Source organism: Schistocerca cancellata, chromosome 5 (genome assembly GCF_023864275.1).
Source record: "Schistocerca cancellata isolate TAMUIC-IGC-003103 chromosome 5, iqSchCanc2.1, whole genome shotgun sequence".
NCBI lineage: Eukaryota > Metazoa > Arthropoda > Insecta > Orthoptera > Acrididae > Schistocerca > Schistocerca cancellata.
In genome coordinates, this window is record NC_064630.1 from 724,791,519 (window position 1) to 724,809,856 (window position 18,338).

An 18,338-nucleotide genomic window follows, 5' to 3' on the forward strand; every position below is an offset into this window, starting at 1 on the left:
ATCCACTGAGAAGAAATAAAAACTTTGAGGTTCGCCGACGACATTGTAATTCTGTCAAAGACAGCAAAGGACGTGGAAGAGCAGTTGAATGGAATGGACAGTCTCTTGAAAGGAGGATATAAGATGAACATCAACAAAAGCAAAACAAGGTTAATGGAATGTAGTCGAGTTAACTCAGGTGATGCTGAGGGAATTAGTTTAGGAAATGAGACACTTAAAGTAGTAAATGAGTGTTGCTATTTGGGGAGCAAAATACCTGATGATGGTCGAAGTAGAGGCGATATAAAATGTAGACTGGCAATGGGAAGGAAAGCGTTTCTGAAGAAGAGAAATTTGTTAACATCGAGTATAGATTTAAGTGCCAGGAAGTCATTTCTGAAAGTATTTATATGGAGTGTAGCTATGTATGGAAGTGAAACGTGGACGATAAATAGTTTGGACAAGAAGAGAATGGAAGCTTTCGAAATGTGGTGCTACAGAAGAATGCTGAAGATTAGATGGGTAGATCACATAACTAATGAGGAGGTATTGAATTGAATTGGGGGGAAGAGAAATTTGTGGCACAACTTGACTAGAAGAAGGGATCGGTTAGTAGGATATGTTCTGAGGCATCAAGGGAGCACCTATTTAGTATCGGAGGGCAGCGTGGAGGGTAAATATTGTAGAGGGAGACCAAGAGATGAATACACTAAGCAGATTCAGAAGGATGTAGGTTGCAGTAGGTACTGGGAGATGATGAAGCTGCCACAGGATAAAGTAGCATGGAGAGCTGCATCAAGCCAGTCTCTGGACTGAAGACCATAACAGCAACACTTGAAAAAATACGAAGTTTTGAAAATGGGTCCATCACTTAGACTAACCCTGTAAATTCGGAGATCTTGCTGGCCAGCAAACTGGTCTGCGTCGCTCAATGCACCTATCTCAATACCCCTGATATCTTGTTGGAATTATGTAGTGTGACGGAGCTCCTACTGTTGCATATGTTTTCTCTCTCTTCCCTGAACATAACAATGAGTAATTATCACCATTTAAATTACCAGGTAATTTACGGTCCTATTACGTTCCCAGCCATACATTAATCTTAAATTTTTATTGGCGGCCGTGTTTGTACATCTACATCTGAACTGGGTGAGCATCGCACCAACGTTATTTTTGAAGATTTCTTCTTCATAAAACGTCGCTTTGTCGGTAAACATAACCACGGAAGCAAAATCAGGGTCTGTTGCTGTCATGCACGAAACAATTCAGAAATTTCTGTACAAGCTGCGTAATCCCTTCCTCGTAGCTTGTGCACTTTAGCCTTGTGGTACTGTCTCAGGCTTTCTCCAATCCACACACGTCATACCGCCGAGTGCAAAGCACTCAACCGGCCCGCGACTTGTCGTGTACACTTTTTAGCGTCCAGCTGTACTCGCGCCAAAGCAGCTTCTTCCATTTTATCTGTTACATGCGGGCAAGGTCGAAAATTACCAGCACGTCCGAGACTACAGAAGGTTGAAATTAACGACAAACATCCACACGCGACGGGAATATCTTGAAATACTGTATGAGTGGAAAAGTTATAGTGACATTTATGTGTAAACCGTGGGATAAAAAACAAGGTTTCCAGTTGCTGTACATGTGTAACAAACACACTTTCTAAGCCCTCACACAAAACTTATAAAATACAAAAAGCATGTAGAGCAGAAATTATTTCATACATTAGACCTTGTCTGATAATTAACCTTGATCTCAGAACAAAGCATGTCTGAGCACTGTGTTATCTTTCTTCAGTACATTCAGAGTCCCTGTTTCACACATTCGAGGATTCACAGTAGTAAAAGATACATGAGGAGGTGAAACACGCTGTGGGGAACTTTCTGCGTAAATACACTCCTGGAAATGGAAAAAAGAACACATTGACACCGCTGTGTCAGACCCACCATACTTGCTCCGGACACTGCGAGAGGGCTGTACAAGCAATGGTCACACGCACGGCACAGCGGACACACCAGGAACCGCGGTGTTGGCCGTCGAATGGCGCTAGCTGCGCAGCATTTGTGCACCGCCGCCGTCAGTGTCAGCCAGTTTGCCGTGGCATACGGAGCTCCATCGCAGTCTTTAACACTGGTAGCATGCCGCGACAGCGTGGACGTGAACCGTATGTGCAGTTGACGGACTTTGAGCGAGGGCGTATAGTGGGCATGCGGGAGGCCGGGTGGACGTACCGCCGAATTGCTCAACACGTGGGGCGTGAGGTCTCCACAGTACATCGATGTTGTCGCCAGTGGTCGGCGGAAGATGCACGTGCCCGTCGACCTGGGACCGGACCGCAGCGACGCACGGATGCACGCCAAGACCGTAGAATCCTACGCAGTGCGTAGAGGACCGCACCGCCACTTCCCAGCAAATTAGGGACACTGTTGCTCCTGGGGTATCGGCGAGGACCATTCGCAACCGTCTCCATGAAGCTGGGCTACGGTCCCGCACACCGTTAGGCCGTCTTCCGCTCACGCCCCAACATCGTGCAGCCCGCCTCCAGTGGTGTCGCGACAGGCGTGAATGGAGGGACGAATGGAGACGTGTCGTCTTCAGCGATGAGAGTCGCTTCTGCCTTGGTGCCAATGATGGTCGTATGCGTGTTTGGCGCCGTGCAGGTGAGCGCCACAATCAGGACTGCATACGACCGAGGCACACAGGGCCAACACCCGGCATCATGGTGTGGGGAGCGATCTCCTACACTGGCCGTACACCACTGGTGATCGTCGAGGGGACACTGAATAGTGCACGGTACATCCAAACCGTCATCGAACCCATCGTTGTACCATTCCTAGACCGGCAAGGGAACTTGCTGTTCCAACAGGACAATGCACGTCCGCATGTATCCCGTGCCACCCAACGTGCTCTAGAAGGTGTAAGTCAACTACCCTGGCCAGCAAGATCTCCGGATCTGTCCCCCATTGAGCATGTTTGGGACTGGATGAAGCGTCGTCTCACGCGGTCTGCACGTCCAGCACGAACGCTGGTCCAACTGAGGCGCCAGGTGGAAATGGCATGGCAAGCCGTTCCACAGGACTACATCCAGCATCTCTACGATCGTCTCCATGGGAGAATAGCAGCCTGCATTGCTGCGAAAGGTGGATATACACTGTACTAGTGCCGACATTGTGCATGCTCTGTTGCCTGTGTCTATGTGCCTGTGGTTCTGTCAGTGTGATCATGTGATGTATCTGACCCCAGCAATGTGTCAATAAAGTTTCCGCTTCCTGGGACAATGAATTCACGGTGTTCTTATTTCAATTTCCAGGAGTGTACGTCTTGCTGCAAGCTCATTGGGAGCACTGTAATAGAGCCACATGTCTGCAAGCTCGTTAGATGTGAACAGATTCATCTTAGTCCTGTATTGCCACTACCACAAGCATTACCTATCACATGTATAAAACAAGAGCGAAAACAGAGGAACCTGCGATCGTAGCGGTCGCGCGGTTCCAGACTAAAGCGCGTAGAACCGCTCGGCCACGCCGGCTGGCTTTGCCTATAATGTTTTTGTTCTCTTTTACTATGATATAACTACATGCTTTTCTTAGCAATCTCTTCTGTTTCATCTGCAGATAATTCTGTATATGTTGGGTAACTATTTAATTCGTGAAGTATATTCGCTGGCTTCTTGTTGAAATGTACCACACATGGCCAGCTATAGGCTATTTAATACATCTTCAAACTGATTAATGTAACAGTACCAATTATTATGATCATTTGCACAATATGTTCTACAAAGCCTGCCAATATCTCTCATATATTTTCAGTTTGATTACCAGATTTTAAATAAACTGCTATAAGAATGTATTTCATGTTTTGATCACTAACAAAAACGTTTCCAAACCTTTGATGTTAAATGACATCAGTTCTCAGATAAGATAGCATGTGGTTTGCCTACTTTCTGAAAATAATAGTTTGTGAAACAGTGTATTATCTTTTTGCTTGTAGTTTTCTTCAGAGGATATAGTTTGACAAGTTTTGAAAACAAATCTACACCAACAAACAAATATTTGTATCCTTCTTTAGTGTGAGGTAGTTGTAGAACTTAATCAATGACTACCATTTCTGACTTACGTTTTGGAATAATATTCTGAATAAAATCTTTGCGATTATGATTAATAACCTACACTCTCTGGAATCTCTCGCATGTTGTTAAATATGTTCTAACTTTCCTAGCAATGTTGTTGAAATAAACGTTCTCCTGAAACTTTTGAATACATTTCATTGTATCACAGTGTCCAAAACTCTAGTGTATGTGTTTAATCAAACTGCCACTGTGTTTCTCAGACCAACAGATCTTCCACTACCTGAATCCAATCTTTGTCTTCGAAATAAAATTCCTTTATAAACTGTTAATATTATTTTACTTAGTCACAACCTTTCTTCCCTATATAACTTTTTACCAACTTGCACTCATCTTCTTGATTCTGTTTTAATCTTAACTGTTCAAAAATTTGTACAATTTCTCTTTCTCTCTTAATTTCCTGAATATACATTATTCTGAAATTTGTACATCCTGAATGTTCACTCCACTGGTAACCTAGATAAAACATCTGCCATGATGTTCTGTTCATATTTTATGTACCGGATGGTACAATCAAACTTTTGGAAGTAAACCACCCACCTGCTAATTCTGCTGTGGGACAATGTGGACTCTTGTATATGACATAATGCTTTGTGATCGGTGTAAACTATTACTTTGTGTCCTGCTAGGTAATTCTTGAACTTCTTAAAATCTCAAACGATAGTCAATAGTTCCTTTTCAGTAACAATGTAGTTCTCCTCATGTTTCTGTAAACCCCTACTAGTAAAACTAATTGGATGGCATTCTATCTTTCCATTAATTTCTCTGTTTTGAAACATGAGTACACCTAAGCCACTATCACTTCCGACAGTCATTAAGCAAAATGACAATTACAAATCTGGTCTCTGTTCTATTTCGCTATCGTGTAGCTGTTTCTTAATTTTGTCAAACGCTTCCTGACACTTTCTCATCCATTCCCAGATACCATTTTACTTTAACAACTCATGAAGACATGGTGCATTAAGTGCTCATCTCCTGATGTACTTCCTGTAAAGACTGCATAAACTGTAGAAAAATCTAAGGTTTTTCTTTGTCTTTGGTTTTGGAAATTCTGCAATGGCCAAAAGTTTGTTTTTATGAGGCAGAATTTCTTCTTCACAAAACTTGAGACCCAGAAAATTCAATTCTTTCACATCAAATTCGAACTTTCCTAATTTTAAGGTCATGCCTCCTTGTCTACACTTTTCTTCAACTTCCTTCAAAAATTCTATATGTTCTTCCCCACTTTTATTAGTAACAAAAATGTCATCTGCATAAATGATCTATTTCGAAAGTGTATCACCACCTAACACAAAGTGCAAAGCATGCATAAATTCTGCAACAGATATATCTAAGCCAAAAGGTACAACACAGCACTGAAAACTCTCACCATTGTACAGAAATGCTGTGTATTACCTAGAGTTGGGTTCTGACGTAATTTGGCAAAAACTTAATTTTAAGTCAAGGCTAGAAAAGTATTTAGTGTCATAGAATTTGTTCAAAATTTCTTTCATGAGCCCAGGATGATCTGTCTGTCTCTTTCTAAGAATGTATTTAAGTGTTGAGAGCCAAGGACTAATATTACACCTCCATATTTCTTGGAAACAACAACCTGCAGGTTGTAAAACTGGCTGCTGCTTCTCTATACCATCCGTCATTTCTGAAATTTCTGTAATTCTCTTACAACTATTTTCTTTTCCAAATGGGAACATCATATGGTTTAATGAAAAAAGGGTTGCATTGTTTGAGTTTCAATCAATACATATAGTCTTTCACTTTACCTGCCTTCTCACTAAAGATTTCACAGTAATCCCCCAAAAATTCATGTAAATCGTCTCTTTCTGCACTACTCAAATTAACTGCTGTGTTTATTTTGTCTGAAACTAGCTGTACAATGCTGTCCCTAACCAACTGGGTATCATAAAACTCATCATCATCCTCAACGTAATTCCTATCATCAAAATCTTCAACACTTCTTAACTGATTGCTACAATTTTCATTAAATCTCATGTGTAATTTAGTTTTTTCACAAATTCCAGATTTCAGTTCTACAAACAGTAACTTGATGTTTTCCCAGTCAAAACTGACATTGGCTTTAGCTATCCAGTCCACCCTGACAAAACGTTTTCTTTCAGATCAGCTGTCTGCTAATCAATTTACTAAATTTTCCTATGGTACCTTTAATTCTAACACTAGTGATAGGAAATTCTGTATAACATTCTGTGTTCTCAATCAATCTCCTACCATTCTAGAATTGGCTGAAACTACACTAACAGTGTCTGCTAAATAATTTTCCTTCTAAGCACCAATAGAAATCTCAATGTATGAGCTAACAGGTATTTCATGCTTATAAAAGTTTCGTTTTTTGTTAGTAAATCATTTTCAATCCCCTTAAAATTTAAATTAATGTCCTACTACAGTTCACTAGCCACTGTAGGTTGTAACACACTCAATGGCAACTTACAACTTGATTGTGTATCTTTTAAAACTGACAAATCACTCTCACATGTGAGTATGTGTTGACTATGTGAAAGAATCTGACTATCTGTATCCAAAGTATCACAAGGTGTGGTGTTTGTATGTGCTTAACATTTGCACCAAAACTAAAACTTTTATCACAAACTGTATTACAATTATCTTCAACATCATATGATCTACTCAAAACTTCAAGTATTTTGTTATTAATCTGCCTAGTTCGTTAATCTTTATTACTATAGCTGGTCAGTAGTGCACTGACATCAATGGGAGTTTGTTGACTTTCATGTATCTTCTCCACTAACATCAAAGCATCATCATAAATTCCTATAATCTTACGACTTACTACATCATACACCACTTGTACAAAACTCATACCATCTAATGCATCACAGAGCAATGCATCAGCATGAATATCAACAGTATTACCACATCTACTAAAATCATCATAAAAATAATCAGTAGTATCACTTGCATCAATAGGAACATCCGATTCTACTTCAAAACTCTCTTCAACTAAATTATCATCAGTATCACTTGTGTTTGTACCAGCAGGCATACAACAGGATTAATTATCAAATGGCCATTCTCCTTAGGTACAAGATTTCCACCTTCTGCCACATCTATCTCAGATAAGACTGGCGCTATATGATCACACAAAAAACTGGTTAAACCATATTCATCAGAATAATTACACATAGAATATTACCAAACACACACTCATCATCAAAAAGACTAGTCAACTCATCATCACAAAGTTAAAACTGATTTTCTACCTTTCTATCATCTTTGCTCATCTCTTGTAGTGAGAAATTCCAAAATCCCAAAATTCACTCCTATCTGGTAATCTCTACTGTAACTGACATGGTATATGTAATATGAACTACAGCCACCTCTTTTACTGTTAGCCTGGTTTCTAGCAATTCTTCTCACCTCAAACTGACAAACTCTCAATGATGTGGTTACCTGTTCTGCTGACTATTATTCGTGTTTACATTTGATCTATTGTCGTTTCTTCTCTCACTATTTTTACTTCAGTTATTTCTGTGTTTATTATTAATATTATTATTATTCATATTCAGACTGATGGTTATTACCATAACTGTTATTTTCTGTATTATTATTATTATTATTATTATTATTATTATGCCTATTTGTAATACCCCCTTCCCCCATGAACCATGGACCTTGCCGTTGGTGGGGAGGCTTGCGTGCCTCGGCGATACAGATGGCCGTACCGTAGATGCAACCACAACAGAGGGGTATCTGTTGAGAGGTCAGACAAACGTGTGGTTCCTGAAGATGGGCAGCAGCCTTTTCAGTAGTTTCAGGGGCAACAATCTGGATGATTGACTGATCTGGCCTTGTAATACTAACCAAAATGGCCTTGCTGTGCTGGTACTGCGAACGGCTGAAAGCAAGGCGAAACTAAAGCTGTAATTTTTCCCGAGGGCATGCAGCTTTACTGTATGGTTAAATGATGATGGCGTCCTCTTGGGTAAAATATTCTGGAGGTAAAATAGTCCCCCATTCGGATCTCCGGGTGGGGACTACTCAAGAGGACGTCGTTATCAGGAGAAAGAAAACTGGCCTTCTACAGATCGGAGTGTGGAATGTCAGATCCCTTAATTGGGCAGGTAGGTTAGAAAATTTAGAAAGGGAAATGGATAGGTTAGAGTTAGATATAGTGGGAATTAGTGAAGTTCGGTGGCAGGAGGAACAAGACTTTTGGTCAGGGTTATAAATACAAAATCAAATAGGGGTAATGCAGGAGTAGGTTTAATAATGAATAAAAAATAGGAGTGCTGGTAAGCTACTACAAACAGCATAGTGAACGCATTTTTGTGGCCAAGATAGACACGAAGCCCACGCCTACTACAGTAGTACAAGTTTATACGCCAACTAGCTCTGCAGATGATGAAGAAATTGATGAAATGTATGATGAGATAAAAGAAATTATCGAGGTAGTGAAGGGAGACGGAAATTTAATACTCTTGGGTGACTGGAATTGGAGAGTAGGAAAAGGGAGAGAAGGAAACATAGCAGGTGAAAATGGCTTGGGGCTAAGAAATGAAAGAGGAAGCCATCTGGTAGAATTTTGCACAGAGCATAACTTAATAAAAGCTAACACTTCGTTCAAGAATCATAAAAGAAGGTTGTATACATGGAAGAAGCCTGGAGATACTAGAAGGTTTCAGATAGATTATATAATGGTAAGACAGAGATTTAGGAACCAGGTTTTAAATTGTAAGACATTTTCAGGGGCAGATGTGGACTCCGATCTCAATCTATTGGTTATGAACTGTAGATTAAAACTGAAGAAACTGCAAAAAAGTGGGAATTTAAGGAGATGGGACCTGGATAAACTGAAAGAACCAGAGGTTGTATAGAGTATCAGGGAGAGCAAACTGGAACAATTTACAGGAATGGGGGAAAGAAATACGGTAGAAGAAGAATGGGTAGCTCTGAGGGATGAAGTAGTCAAGGCAGCAGAGGATCAAGTAGGTAAAAAGACGAGGGCTATTAGAAATCCTTGGGTAACAGAAGAAATATTGAATTTAATTGATGATAGGAGAAAATATAAAAATGCAGTAAATGAAGCAGGCAAAAAGGAATGCAAACGTCTCAAAAATGAGATCATTAGGAAGTGCAAAATGGCTAAGCAGGGATGGCTAGAGGACAAATGTAAGGATGTAGAGGCTTATCTCACTAGGGGTAAGATAGATACTGCGTACAGGAAAATTAAAGAGACCTTTGGAGAAAAGAAAACCACTTGTATGAACATCAAGAGCTCAGATGGATACCCAGTTCCAAGCAAAGAAGGGAAAGCAGAAAGGTGGGAAGGGTATATAGAGGGTCTATACAAGGGCGATGTACTTGAGGACAATATTATGGAAAATGGAAGAGGATGTAGATGAAGATGAAATGGGAGATACGATACTGCGTGAAGAGTTTGACAGAGCATTGAAAGACCTGAGTCGAAACAAGGCCGCGGGAGTAGACAACATTCCATTGGAACTACTGACGGCCTTGGGAGAGCCAGGCCTGACAAAACTCTACAATCTGGTGAGCAAGATGTATGAGATAGGCGAAATACCCTCAGACTTCAAGAAGAATATAATAATTCCTATCCCAAAGAAGGCAGGTGTTGACAGATTCTTAACAGACGAATGGAAAAACAGGTAGAAGCCGGCCTCGGGGAAGATCAGTTTGGATTCCGTAGAAATGTTGGAACACGTGAGGCAATACCTACCTTACGACTTACCTTAGAAGAAAGATTAAGGAAATGCAAACCTACGTTTCTAGCATTTGTAGACTTAGAGAAAGCTTTTGACAATGTTGACTGGAATACTCTTTTTCAAATTCTAAAGGTGGCAGGGGTAAAATACAGGGAGCGAAAGGCTATTTACAATTTGTACAGAAACCAGATGGCAGTTATATGAGTCGAGGGGCATGAAAGGGAAGCAGTGGATGGGAAGGGAGTGAGACAGGGTTGTAGCCCCTCCCCGATGTTATTCAATCTGTATATTGAGCAAGAAGTAAAGGAAACAAAAGAAAAATCAGAGTAGGTATTAAAATCCATGGAGAATAACTAAAAACTTTAAGGTTCGCCGATGACATTGTAATTCTGTCAGAGACAGCAAAGGACTTGGAAGAGCAGTTGAACGGAATGGACAGTGTCTTGAAAGGAGGATATAAGATGAACACCAACAAAAGCAAAACGAGGATAATGCAATGTAATCGAATTAAGTCGGGTGATGCTGAGGGAATTGGATTAGGAAATGAGACATTTAAAGTAATAAAGGAGTTTTTTGGGTGAAGTAGAGAAGATATAAAATGTAGACTGGCAATGGAAAGGAAAGCGTTTCTGAAGAAGAGAAGTTTGTTAACATCGAGTATAGATTTAAGTGTGAGGAAGTCGTTTCTGAAAGTATTTGTATGAAGTGTGGCCATGTATGGAAGTGAAACGTGGACGATAAATACACTCCTGGAAATTGAAATAAGAACACCGTGAATTCATTGTCCCAGGAAGGGGAAACTTTATTGACACATTCCTGGGGTCAGATACATCACATGCTCACACTGACAGAACCACAGGCACATAGACTCAGGCAACAGAGCATGCACAATGTCGGCACTAGTACAGTGTATATCCACCTTTCGCAGCAATGCAGGCTGCTATTCTCCCATGGAGACGATCGTAGAGATGCTGGATGTAGTCCTGTGGAACGGCTTGCCATGCCATTTCCACCTGGCGCCTCAGTTGGACCAGCGTTCGTGCTGGACGTGCAGACCGCGTGAGACGACGCTTCATCCAGTCCCAAACATGCGCAATGGGGGACAGATCCGGAGATCATGCTGGCCAGGGTAGTTGACTTACACGTTCTAGAGCACGTTGGGTGGCACGGGATACATGCGGACGTGCATTGTCCTGTTGGAACAGCAAGTTCCCTTGCCGGTCTAGGAATGGTACAACGATGGGTTCGATGACGGTTTGGATGTACCGTGCACTATTCAGTGTCCCCTCGACGATCACCAGTGGTGTACGGCCAGTGTAGGAGATCGCTCCCCACACCATGATGCCGGGTGTTGGCCCTGTGTGCCTCGGTCGTATGCAGTCCTGATTGTGGCGCTCACCTGCACGGCGCCAAACACGCATACGACCATCATTGGCACCAAGGCAGAAGCGACTCTCATCGCTGAAGACGACACGTCTCCATTCGTCCCTCCATTCACGCCTGTCGCGACACCACTGGAGGCGGGCTGCACGATGTTGGGGCGTGAGCGGAAGACGGCCTAACGGTGTGCGGGACCGTAGCCCAGCTTCATGGAGACGGTTGCGAATGGTCCTCGCCGATACCCCAGGAGCAACAGTGTCCCTAATTTGCTAGGGAAGTGGCGGTGCGGTCCTCTACGCACTGCGTAGGATTCTACGGTCTTGGCGTGCATCCGTGCGTCGCTGCGGTCCGGTCCCAGGTCGACGGGCACGTGCATCTTCCGCCGACCACTGGCGACAACATCGATGTACTGTGGAGACCTCACGCCCCACGTGTTGAGCAATTCGGCGGTACGTCCACCCGGCCTCCCACATGCCCACTATACGCCCTCGCTCAAAGACCGTCAACTGCACATACGGCTCACGTCCACGCTGTCGCGGCATGATACCGGTGTTAAAGACTGCGAAGGGACTTCGTATGCCACGGCAAACTGGCTGACACTGACGGCGGCGGTGCATAAATGCTGCGCAGCTAGCGCCATTCGACGGCCAACACCGCGGTTCCTGGTATGTCCGCTGTGCCGTGCGTGTGATCATTGCTTGTACAGCCCTCTTGCAGTGTCCGGAGCAAGTATGGTGGGTCTGATACACCGGTGTCAATGTGTTCTTTTTTCCATTTCCAGGAGTGTAGTTTGATCAAGAAGAGAATAGAATCTTTCGAAATGTGGTGCTACAGAAGAATGCTGAAGATTAGATGGGTAGATCACATAACTAATGAGGAGGTATTGAATTGAATTGGGGAGAAGAGGAGTTTGTGGCACAACTTGACTAGAAGAAGGGGCCGGTTGGTAGGACATGTTCTGAGGCGTCAAAGGATCACAAATTTAGCATTGGAGGGCAGTTTGGTGGATAAAAATTGTAGAGGGAGACCGAGAGATGAATACACTAAGCAGATTCAGAAGGATGTAGACTGCAGTAGGTACTGGGAGATGAAGAAGCTTGCACGGGATAGAGTAGCATGGAGAGCTGCATCAAACCAGTCCCAGGACCATTGTTGGTTTGGTTTGAGAGGACCTCTCCACCTGCAAGTTGGTTCTTTCTATGACAATGGCTCATATTTGGTCTGTCAGTTTGTCAACATATTTAAGGAATTCTTCAACCTAATAATCTGGTCCATAAAACAGACACCACTGGACATGGTTAGGCAAGCACCGTTTCAGTATGTCAGTTTGTATGAGCTCATTTAATGGCTTGTCAAGGTGCGCCAATGTCATAAGTTCTCTGACACAAAATTCACTTTTCCTCATTTTGCCTTCACGTCATCTGCTACCATTTAGAAAATCTGTCTTAATTCTTGCCTGTTTACTTTCAGACTAAAATTTGTGCAAAAGTAATCTTTCAAAATCAGCAAAAATCACTTCTGGGTTAACATGGTGGTTAGTCCAGGATAAAGTTTCTCCATCCAGAAGACGCATCGGTAATTTAATTTTAATCGGTTCTGGCATACCAGATGCGAAGTGGTCCTTGCACAGGTATGTAAAATTCGCGGTATGAAATTTGAAATCTCCCAGGAAAAATTTCAATGTAACATTATTACAGTTATTTACAATCAACCTGCCACCACTATAGGTGTTACTTAACACATTTGCTTCAAAATTATGTACTTTGGAGTTGACGGAAGATTTTGAGCAACAGTACCAACTTTATGGTTAATGAAAAAAATATGTTCCATAACAGACACTTAATTTCATTTTAATTTTTCCTCATTGTAATTACTCTCAGTCTGACTATAGTTTTGCATTGTCTTGAACTCAGATTTTCTCCTACTTGACCCGTCAATGATCATATTTTCAGTCTCTCTTACTTGTTCTCTACTACATCCACTTGATCGTTAACCAATTTTAGTTCAACAGCTGCGAATTTCTTCAAAGAATCAACTTCAAATTTTACATCATCTACTCGCTCGTTAGTAGCATTTAATTTTGTATTTTTACTTGAATAATATCCTCTTCAATTGATTTTAGGCTATTATTTAGTTTTTCGAAATTCACTTCTATTCTTTTAAATTTCTGGTCCATATTTATACGAACATTTTTTAAACGATCGTTCATTTTCTTATTTTGTTTAGAAAATTGCTGAGAAAACTATTCACTTAAATTAACTGGCTGTCCTATATGTTGAAAATTTTGAAACAGTGTATTTCTGCGACTCTGATCTGGAAAGTTCAAGTTTGGAGCTGACATGTGTAGCTGACATCTGTCATGCCTATTACACATAAACTACTTTCACTCATATTGGTGAAACTCTTTATCAAATGAACCACTGTGAAACACTTTTCCTAGCAAATTGTTAAAAATTGTCACATGCAGTATTCTCTGACTATACGGTGCGAACAATGAACTCACTTCCTACTATCAAATTGTTTAAACACTGAAACTAGAAAAAGATAGTCAATGAATGCTCTCATTGGAATGAAAAACGGATTACATTGTTGTTGATTATGGTTCACACTTTCGCACATACCCTTTTTACCAGATGGGTTCATCCATGTCCAAAGTCAAGCACAGCACTTTTTTGCAGTCTATTATTGTATTGCAAACACAACACACATTAGCACACTATACAGACTTATACACATTCCAGCTTCTCCATCACATTAAAATGGAACAGCTGATAGCGAGAAGTCAGCGTGGCGTGAGATGTGTGTAAAATGGAATGCTGTTAAATTAAATATTAGCAGTCGTATAAAAGTTGACAGTTAATGCCAAAAGTTATATCAAGTTTTGCGGCCACAATAACATCTTGAAACGCAAGTATTTAAAAAATGAGGCCCCACCTGATGAAATGCAACTATCTCAACAAACTGATTGAACTGGAAAAAAAAAAAATGCAGAATTGTTCATTAATTTAAAGATGAAATGTTGTCGTCAAAGATGCTCGTGAAATTTACACAACTCTTTATTCTTGAGCTGTAGCTTCGCTGCACACATTCCTGCGCTCTCCTGCTGTGCTGCAAAACCAATCGTGTGATATAACGAATTAAACTCCAGGGACAGATTTTCCACAAAACTGCTTTATTCACACGCAAGATGATTGGCGGCGAAAAATATGTAAACAGAGTTCTACATGCTGTGCTGTTCATGGCTGGTAACAAACTGCCTCTCTGCTATACGCAAAACTCTTGTATGTATATGTTTTACAACAATCATTGACAATCACAATTTTAAAATTTTAAGAAATGATAATTAAAAGTGTGTAACAAAATTACATCAAATAACTAAAAAAGTAACTAAAATAATTCTTTGCAATTTTGAGTGGATGTGGACATAATTTCTTTAATAATTCCGAAGTAATTTACAAATTTCCAGGAAATAACAGTGCGTACTACATTTTAGTTGACTACAGTCGTAAGAAAGAACGAAAAGTATTCCTACCATGTCTATGAATTCCAAATAATATGTTTATCAAAAATAGCTAGCCAATTTGTCGAAATTAAATTCGTAAACTGCAAAATACACTTTGTTCGTGTAGGTCATTACGATTTTTGATAAATATTCATTAATAGACTCATTGGTGTAGCAAGTTTAGATCAATTACTTAGTAATGATTGAAAACAAAATATTTCTAGCATGTTCACAAACTTGTTATTAAGCTTGGAACACAATAACAAAACCAGATTTTACGTAAGTTGTCTCAAACAGACTAATTACTGGTATAGGTGTGTTGTAGCATTGCATGTAAACAATTAATTAAGCATAAAATAAATGTATTCTCTTCAGGGGGTGGCAAAGGATACCCAAGGGGCTGTTTTATTACGCTGTGCAGAACGAGCTGGTGTGTTTTCGAGCAAACACACGTCCTGGGCAAGCTTCCCAAGACACTTCGTCTTGACAGCCTCCGGTTACTTATCAGGAGATCCCTGTAGTACGTTCCTGCGAGTTTTCCCCTTGCTAGCGTTACCTGCTGCCAACACATCATGACAGTCCCAAATAACTCAGCATCACCTCGCACAATGAAGGCTGGTAAAAGCGTGTGCTTCTACTCTTTGCTCTGTTCCTTTGCCTCTGGCTTATAGTGGTACACCCAGCGCGTGTTCGTGGTGGTTGGGCAGCCGAATAAGTCGTCTATGTTGTCCTGACCCAGTTGCAACATTCTGCTGCTGCCTCGGTTCAGCCAGGGTGTAGTCGAGGAACCTAGCGGTGGCGATCTTTGCGGTGTTCAAAAATTCGTGCAAGATATCGTAAACTTATCCTAGACTGATTTTACTTTTTCCCACTATCGACACGAACTCGATACGCCACTCTTCGAGAACCAGGGCCAAAATGCCTCTTGCTGTTCCGGGATCTTTACTGGGGGATGGTCCTTCACTTTGTTTACCGTCAGCGAGCGTTGTTTAACCACTCTGAAAGCGTCTTCACCAACTAGACGCAGAATCACATGATGGTGCTTTCCTCCCGTACTTTCCCACGAACTTCGTGTGGATTGTTGAAGTGTTGTTCCTATTGAAATGTGGAAAACGAACTGAACGAACTGTCACTTGCCAAAGGGCTATGCCGTTTTGTTTTTGCTGTTCTAACGTTGTACTAAGCTGCGTGGGTTTCATTACGCACAAGGATTGCGAACATGTACTTACAAATAAACAAAACCTTAGTTACATAACTTAATTTTTTCGAGGTGATAATTAAAATATCATGATGAAGCCTGTTAAACTTCAAAACATGAAATCAGGAAGCCATCAAACGATGTATCTTTTTTTAATGAAAAGCATTACCTCGATTAGCTTTTTGTGGACTTGCAGCCAAACTAATTAAAATACAGAAAAAAGTAATACAAACTTTATTGTGGCAAGTTATATTGGGAATTAGCAACACAGTGTCAAAAATAAGATTTCTATCAGACATTTAACCTTGTAATGCACCTGTTGAACAATGTCTACACAAGGAACTGTCCTCTGGACTGACTTCGGACACTATCCTGAAGAAAATGTCATTGAAAGAAAATGTCTACTGAAATATAACTTTTTACTCACCTAATTGTCTTGAAGTTGGCCTCGGTGTGTTCTTCTCAAGGTGTGACTGTGCGAAGAGTATATTTCAGGATTATGAATGTTTGAATAAATCACTAATAACGAAATGAAGTGTAATGTTTATACCTCCCGTTTGTGTATTTTCATCTCTTCAGGTATCAGTCTAGCAACATCCATTTGCACACTTAAGCCATTAATTCTAAATAAATACGTACCTTTTCTACAGCATCATAGCCCAACTTGTGTGCAATACGCAACAACTTTCAGCCAGGTCTAAGCAACAAAGAATGACAAAAATTACCAATGAGACGAAGAGGTCTAAAAGATTTTCATTATTGTGAATGATATTGTTTGGATTAACTGATACGGATTCAGTAAAACTTAACGAAATAGATTTACAAATTTTCTCGTAAAAATTTTTCAAAAATTATCGAAACCTCATAAACTAGAAGTTGTTATGCATGAAATAATGAATTTTAGTGTAGCTACTTTTGTACAAACTATTCTACTCATTAATGAAATCATCGATGCCCATTGGTGATGAAGGCTGCCGAATGTCTCTCAGGCTTGATTATATCACACCATCGAATTAATGTGTAGGGACATCAAATGTTAATGAAAATTTTTAAATGCTTTTGTACCGACAGTACGCATGACTACCTGTAATTTTTATGTGTGCCCGCCACATGCTGATGGATGGATGGTTTAGAGGCTCGTAATGACGCACGTAAACTACCGGCTGAAAACGGCGGAACAACCGAAACTAGTGAACAGTGAACAATAAACAGCAACCGCTGCCAAAGACGGAGACATTGTCATTTGACAAATTTTGTACTATTGAGGTATCTGAAAGGTACCTGTAGCGTCTTTGAATGATGTTTCTGGACGTTCCTGTCCTCAGTTTATTTCTGAACCTCTCGAAGTATGCTGGTACTTTTTTTACATACTTTGTTAAGAGGTGCTGACTATATCGCATGCTCACTGAAGTCAAATAGTAAGCTTTGCACCTGGCGGCGGAACAACTCCAGACGACATTTCCGGCCAATACTGCCATACCAATAAATGATATTTTAGAATCTTTAAAAATTTTGTAACTGCTGTCCACAAAACTTTCACCGAAATTCACACATATAGACTGAAACCATATTAATGGATTCTTTAATAATTTCCTGGTGGATCAATTTCATATTTAAGGTTGGAAGGTAAATTACATTAATGGAACAAAATACAATTTATTTGCTTTTCAACTACAAATAGACTGAAACAATTAGGCAGATAAGTGGGTACAGAATGCAGCGTTCATGTTCTGCTCCAGTGTTTGGATCCGGGAGTTTCCTGAGTGCAGTCTGCAAGCAAAACGGTTAAAATTGGTAGTGCGGGAGCGTAATTGATTAATTCAGTCCAGCAGGTTAACGCTTTCTCCAGCCCAGGCAAAGAGAGCAAATTGGTTGGTTCTTTTGCGTTATATGTGGCCTAGGATGGGCCTTAGGTGGCTTATAAAAGCACCGTTTGGTCGTGGGTGTTTCCTGAGAAAACTCCGAAAAACCATGATCTCTGTGTACGAGAAGTATCAGTTGTGGGGATGACCACTTCTGTAATTTGTATTCTCGGAAAATCGTCGAAATTTTTGCCATACTTTCTTAAGACGATATTCTTGGGGAACGTAGAAGCGTTTTTCGATATCATTATCCATTACCAAGATCCAGAGGTTCCAAATTACCGAACCTATTCAGAAAACTGTAAGAACCGGTTTTTAATCGTTTTTGCATCGTGGGCCGTAATTATCTAAATAGCTAACCTTATCAAATGGGTCAAATTTTTAGTGTATATTCTTTAGACATTCATCTATAAACGCCATTTTTCCGTTTTCGAAAATTTATATCCGTTATCAAGATAAACCAGAAAAACAAGTGATTTTTGGGTACCAAAAGTACCATTTGCGGAGATGGCCTCTTCTATAATATATACTCATGGCAAACTGTCGAAATTTTCATATGTTCCTAAGTTGATGTTCTTCGGCGACCTCGAAATTATTTACT